Source organism: Pteronotus mesoamericanus, unplaced genomic scaffold (assembly GCF_021234165.1).
Source record: "Pteronotus mesoamericanus isolate MK-2021 breed Mesoamerican mustached bat unplaced genomic scaffold, CSHL_Meso_final scaffold_36, whole genome shotgun sequence".
NCBI lineage: Eukaryota > Metazoa > Chordata > Mammalia > Chiroptera > Mormoopidae > Pteronotus > Pteronotus mesoamericanus.
Window position 1 is genome coordinate 18,151,694 of NW_026555313.1, and position 7,721 is coordinate 18,159,414.

Sequence of the window (7,721 nt, forward strand, 5' to 3'; positions counted from 1 at the left end):
AGATGAATAGTGTCTGAGAATATTATTCATCTTATAATTCATATAAGTCATCACATGGTGACTATAGTTTATAACACTATAATGTATAATGTATAATTGAAATTTGCTGAGAATAGAACTTAAATGTTCTCACTCTCCCCAAAAAATAAATATGTGAGGTGATGGGTGTGTCAATGAACAAAGTGGGAAGAATCCTTTCACAATGTATACAGATATCAAATCATGATACACACATGAAATTTTTTACAATCTTTTTTGTCAATTATGACTTAATAAGGCTGATTTTTGAAGAGTATATTCTAGGTAAACTAATGCTGGCCTCTTTGTGGCCATCCTTCTCTGCCTGGCTATCCAAGAAGTCTATTCTCTTTCTGCTATTCCTTCCATCCCAAATGAACAATTCTGGGTTTCCCTGGTCATTTGCCTGGTTTGAACAAAATACTTACCTCTAGGCTGAGACAGCAGGAGCCTAGTATGCAAAATTTAAGGAGGCATTCACTAGTGGAAGGTTGACTCATGAATAACCTCAGAGTGATGCCTTCTTAAATTTTGTACCCTTCTGTTCCCATCTGCCAGTGTTCTGTCTCAAACCAACTGAAGCATATATCCTCTGAATGGGGGCCCTGGGGTCTGCATTTTTACCCTGGTGATTCAGATGGAGGGCCGCCCTCCTGCCCCAGTCCTGGCCCTGCTCCCTGTCTCCTCCCCGACTCTCCAGGACCATATCTACAGATGAGCCTTCGCTCATGAGCCTTGAAATTCTTGCTTTCTCTCCTTCTTCAGTCACTACTTTGAAAACAAGGGCCTTTCATCTGCCTGGGTAGCTCAGCTGGTTAGAGTCATCCCAATATGCCAAAGTTCAATGTCTTGTCAGGGCACAAACAGGAATCAACCAATGAATGCATAAATACGTGGAACGACAACTTGATGTTTCTCTTTCTCTCTCTCTCTCTCCCTCCCCTCCCCACCCCCAACCAAAATCAATAAATAAAAAAATTTTTTTAAGTGAAAACAAGGGCCTTTCTCAACTGTCCATCAGAGGGTCTTGGCACCTTCATACAGATCACACTGCTGTCTTTCCTCTGCCCAAATGCAAATACCCCAAGCTCAATTATACAAAATTCTCAGACTTACAAAGTTTGTTGAAAGAAACCATTCAATCTATCACCTCTCCTATGAGAGGAGAAAACTAAAACTCTAAAAGGTGAATGTGTCACAGGACATGGGAGGCCAGCCAAGCCTAGGTCTCCTGACATTTGGTCCAAGGTCTCCCCCCACTCCCGCCATACTCACATGCCTCGCAAGTCCTGTATTCACTGAACCAGCAGGCTTGGAGGGCAGAAGTGCCATCCATGGACCATAGACAACTCTGGCAGTGCCTACAGAGGTCCAGCCTACTCATGAGCCAGGGGACGACAGCTTCCACCTTGCGCACGGATGTCCGCCTGCCCGTGATCTTCTCTTCCTGACTGCCCACCCTATGGACTTCACACTTGCTTAGATAGTCCCTGCAATCACTCTCTCTCCATCCCCAGTGGATGAGGAAGGTTGGTGCTCCAGGTGGAGGTGATGAAAGCATGCATGGAGCGAGATGCAGGAGCAAGGTTCTGGACAACTCTATACTCCTCCCCCATCCCATTGCCCTCTGTGGCTTCATGTATATCAGAAATGTTTCCCTCATTTTCATCTAGTTTCTACCTGTAGCACTATCCACCTTCATCTACAAAATCCCAAGTTCCCCTCAAACAACCCTCACTCCCTCCAACTTTGAATTGTCCCTCCGGGGTTAATTCAAGCCACCAGACCAACTACTTCATTCACCGGCTAAGGAGGCCCAACCACACACTTTTCCATCCAGCCTTTGGGAGAGTGGTTTTCTCAATAAAAAAAGGAAATTGCTTGCAACTTTAACTATTAGAAACTCTTCCCAAATAAAACTTGTGTTCAAAAAAAAAAAAAGAAGAAAGAAAAGAAATGAATGATTCCTAAGTTTAAAATGAGAGAAGCTTTAAGGAGTGAAAAGAAGGAAATGCTAGATCCAGTTAACTTATTTGAGATGATTACTGTGTATCAATGGACAGTGGAGAAAACTTGAGTGTCTGTTGCCATTTTGCTTGCTTTAAATACAAAGGAATGAATACAAGTGTATTTAGAAGAAAAATAAAAGCGTGTGGTCTCATACAGTAATCAGCTGCTTATTCATTAGCATATTGTCTTCTCAGCACTCTCCTGTGTTGCTAGTTGACCAAAGTCTAGAATAGGAGACACCTGAGAAAGTGCGAAGGGCAGCCTCCTCAGAAGGTTCCAAAAGGGCTGCAGGTGGCTCCCACAGTCTTCTCCCCTCACTCCCACTTCTCCTCAGCAAGACCCCACAGCAAGAAGTTTGACCTTTCCTGGGTAAATAGAAGTCTTGTATATTTTGGAGACACCATGCCTGCTCCCAACTCCTCATCTTCTATCCAGTCATTCAAATTGGACCTCTCAAATCTACCCTCTTCCAGCCCCACTGCTAGCACTCTAACCATCCACCAGCATCTTCCCCAGGATTACTATCCATTCTGTTCTAATCCGTCTGTACCTTCACTCCTTTGAAGTAAATCCAGACACTCAACTATCAGTATGGAAGAATAAAATAAATGAAAATGGACCTTTCTCTTTTCCACTCTGCAGCCACAGTAACATTTCCTACAGCAAATCTAAATATATTAAGAAACCTTCCATGGCTCCTCGTAATTCCCATGATAAAAGCATTTTTCATTTGCTCAATTGTTTGCTGGTTCCTACCAAGTGCCAGGCACTGTTCTAGATTCTGGAATTACATTAATGAACAAGTCAGGCAGAGACTCTGGCCTCAAGGAGCTTACAGTCTAGATCCATCAAGCCAACAATCAGAACACAGTTTTTGATGGGGGAAGAACAGGGTGTGATGGGAGCTCTCAACTTGCACTCAGGGTGTCCTGCATGGCACAGAAGTTTCTTCCCAAGTTTACTCAACATATTTTTCTAGCCTCATCTTTTTCTATCCCCTTTAACACCCCTCCCATGAGCCAACCACTGGCTGTTCCTAGAATATCCTAGAAGAAACCTTTATGTATTTTTCTTTGTTCATGCTCTTCATATTCCTGAAATGCCTTTCCCACTTAACTATCAATTATTTGAGTCCATCGGTCAACCAATATTTATTGAGAATGTGCTACATGCCAGGCACTGTACAGACACTGAAGATACACTGCTGAGCAAAACCAGACACTATCCCTACCCTAAAGAGCTTCCCACTTAGTGGGAGGAGACACACAGGAATCAAAGGACCACATAATGTGCACATCTTTAGCTCTGAAAAAGTGCTATGAGAGAGAGGTACACAGTGCTAATGAAAGCATGGAACAGAGATACGACTGAGTCTGAAAACTCAGGGGAAACTTTGCCAAGGAGGGGACACTGGGATCTGGGAGGCGCAGAGCTTTCCAGGAAAGGCAACAGGCAAATTTTCTGTGGCAGAAGAGAGAGTGGGGCCTCAAAGGGATGAAATAAACCAGAACAAGAGAGTTAAGAGAAGATCATGTGAGCAGAGGCTGGAGTGAAGAGTGGGCCAGATGAGGCAGAGCCTTTAGAGCCAAGGTAAAGATCAGTCCCTGTCCCCAGAGCAATGACAACCATTTTAAAAAGCAGCCCAGGGACAAAATCAGCTTAAGGCCACCTTTTAAGACCCAAGTTTAAATGTCTCTCTACCTTTCCCAACATCCCTGGCAGCTCCCTCACACGGTACCCAGTAAGAGCTAATCAGTTGTGCGTCCTCAACAGCAGGGACCTATCCTCTTCATCTCTTCACTTTCAGCTGCACACGGGGTTTGGCATGTGATTAAGAGCTCAGTGAAGTTTGTTCAATCAGTCAGCATGTGCAGCTGCCAGTCTTTTATTTCCTGCCTCCACCATCCTGCTCAGACAGAAGAGTCCCACCCCACTGCCTTAGTTTATACACCTATCACCACTTCCCTTCTAAAAATCCCCCTGCCTCCCTTCTTTCACCCATACAATGCATCCTCCATGTGCATACCAGGGTTGCTTCCTAAACAGGTCAGAGCGAGCCTCTCTACTCCTTACATAAATCTTCACTGACTCCCATTGCCCACAGGATCAAATTCAAGCTCTTTCATCTAATTATTCAATGTACTTCATGAGCCAATCTCAAACCAATCTTTTTGACCTCTTGTTTCATTGCATTCTCTTCTTCTCTGTACCCGATATGCCAACTACAATCAAAGTCCTAGACTATCCTTCAGGTTCACCACCACTCCCCCCGCCACCCCCCCACCCCTCCCCGTGCCTTTGCTTAGCTGTGCTCTCAGCCTAGGATGACCTTCCTTCGTGTTTTCCTAATTACAAAACTACTGGTGCTTCAAGAGACAACTCAACTACCAACCCATCACAAAACTTCTCTAATTCCTCAAATACAGAATCAGGAGCTTATTTTTGTATATAGTTATTATTAGCACCTTGTCCAGTGACCAGCACATTGTAATACTCAAAACAAACGAACAAAAATCTGTCCACTACACTCTCCCTGCATCAGCCATAGAGTGGGAGGGATGAGAACAGCGGCTCCCACCCCACCCAGCATGCATTCCCAGTAGGAAAGAGAAACAAGGCCTCCCTTGTTCAACTAGTCCGACGAAAAATGACCCCAGTTGTACTCTAGGAAATGGTTTCTAAGCCTACAAATAACCACCCCTTGTTTATAAATGATCTCTCAAGCTCAGAGATAAAATATGAAGTTTATAATTTATATACTACGATTAAAAGTGACCTCCCCAAAATTGCTCATTTTGTTAAACCACTTATTTCCTTGTTTAAAAACCGTTTGTTTGGGGAGTCATTCAAATTTAAATCTAACAACATAAACATGAAATACTGAAATGAATATGGTCTGGGAGAATTCCCCACATGGTGAGTTGGTGATGTCACTATTTGACACAAAGCACGTTTTTCATCTGCTTTCATTAAGATGCAAAGGAGCAGCAAAAAATATCAGTCATGTGACTAATTACAAATAACTTCCTAAACATCTGCTCTAGGTCAGCAATACCTTTCTAACACTTTAAAATCAATGTTTAATGACTGACATGACCAAGTCTTTGTGACTCAGAGAAAATAAGTCACTCTCTCCATGTGCAACCTTCTTTGATACCCACTTTGTCACCCACTGGCCTATTCTTTCTTCTCCAAGGCTGGTTTTCATCAATCATCCAAAATCCATAAATGCCTAATTGCATACAGTGCAGGGTGGGGCACTGTACAATGTTCTCTGCTCTCTTGGAATTCAGTCTAACTAAGACATACATGCAGAAATAGACAGAAAAATGACCCCTGTGATATGTTATATGGTAAATACAAGATAAACAGAATTTTCTTTGTTTTCACAACAGCTTGTGTGAAGACAGCTCCTTTGAAGTTTTCTTCTGTCTTCACGACCATGCTGGGAGGTCAGCAAGGCGCAAATTTTTATTTATTGATTAGTCACTTATATTCATCATTGACCACACTGAGAGCAGAGGGGCTAAATGGTTTGCCCAAGTTCACACTGGTGGGCCAAGTGACGGGGCAAAAGGAAAGGCCAGGTTCTCTGACTTGAAATCCCGAGATCTCTCCCTCTCTCCAGGGCTGCATCACAAAGACCAGAGAGAGATGTGCATGGTCAGTGCCACTTGGATTAGGAGGCGGGTCTAGGCCTGGAGTTCAGATGGGGTAGACAGACAGAGGTTTGAGGAACCATGCCAGCTTGGATAGGTAGGTGGAAGCAGCTGGAAGACAAATCTAGTATCAGGCCATGAAGGTTTTGTAGTAAAGGAGATTTTCAGAAACTTTTTAAATTGTGGGAGAAATTTAATAAGACTGGCTCAATAAGTGGCAAGATGAGGAAGGAGTGGAATGAAAGTGCAGGGTCTTGACTTTTATTCTGGTTCCCATTCAATTTTATTTTTTTCCACTTTATTATTATTTTAGTTATTTAAATTTATAAGTCATGTTTATTCTATTACAGTTGTCTCTATTTTTCCCCCTTTATCCTCCTCTATCCATCCCACCCCTACCCCCAGCTCCCACAGTCAGTTCCCACTCTGTTGTCCATTTCCGTGGATCATTCATACATGTTCTTTGTCTAGTCCCTCCCCCTTCTTTCCACCATTCTCCTCTCTCCCCATCCGCTCTGGTCACTTTCAGTCTGCTCCATGATTCCATGCCTGTGGTTTATTTTGTTCGTTAGTTTATTTTGTTGAATAGAGTCCACTTATAGGTGAGACCATATGGTTTTTATCTTTCATCAACTGGTTTATTTCACTTAGCTTAATATTCTCCAGTTCCATCCAGGTTTTCACAAAAGATAAGAGTTCCATCTCTCTTTCTTTCTCTTTCTTTCTTTCTTTCTTTCTTTCTTTCTTTCTTTCTTTCTTTCTTCTTTCCTTCCTTTCTTTCTTTCTTTCTTAAATGCAGATTGATTTTATTTTTTTAAATGTCAAAGTTCATTATTATTTAACTGTTAAACAAAGCTAATATTTTTAATAAAATATTCAAAAATTTAAAACCATTATAAAGTCTCAGCACTTAAACCAACATGACACCAGCACAGAAATAATCAAGTAGATCAATGAAATATAATGAGCATTCTAGAGACAAACGTATATATCTAACAATGTAATATATGATTAAGTTGATATTTCAAATCAATGGGGAAAATAAGGCTTATTCAACAAATAAGGTGCATGGACTACTACTTGAAGTAAAACAAATAGAGAGCCCTATTTCACACATTATACAAGAAATATTCAGGTGAGTTGAAAATCAATATATAGAGTAAAAGGAGTTTTAGGAGAAAATATAAAATAATATTTTCCTTACCCTGAAGTAACATATTCAAACCCAGAAGCTATAAAGTAAAATATTGACAATATGACTATATTAAACATTTAAGACTGTACAGTAATATATGTATAAAAAAAGTTAAAGGACAAGTAATAGAATAGGAAAGTATTTGCAACACATCTAAAACAAGGTTAATGGTTTGTTTTTGTTTGGGGGGGGGAAATTCTACAAACATTTAATCAAAAAAATGGATAAAGACTACCAAAAAGTCATTTAAAGCTTTTTAAAAATAATGAAATAGGCAAGAAATATACAAAAACAGGTTTAGTTTCAACAAATAATAAAGGAATAATTAAAATAACACATCATTGTCACAATCAGATTAATACATATTAAAAAATATTGGTAATATCAAGTATTGGCAACTGTGAAAGGAACTGGGTATTCATAGACTCTTTTTCTTCATCTTCTTAAAGCAGTCCCTTTAGCATATTTTGCAGTGCTGGTTTGGTGGAGATGTATTCTTTACCTTCTTTTGTCTGGGGAACTCCTTATTTCGTCTTCCATTTTAATTGAGAGCCTTGCTGGGTACAGCAGTCTTGGTTGCAGGCCTTTGCTTTTCATGACTTGGAATATTTCTTGACACTCCCTTCTGGCTAGTAGTGTTTCCATTGAGAAGTCAGCTGCTAGGTGTATTAGGGCTCCCTTATATATTACTACCTGTTCACCCTTGCTTCCTTTAGGATTCTTTGTTTGTCTTTGATAGTTGCCATTTTAATGATGATGTGTCTTGGAGTGGGCCTCATTGGGTTCCTCTTGAATGAGACCCTCGGTGATTCTTGGACTTGTGTGACTTTTCCTCTCCT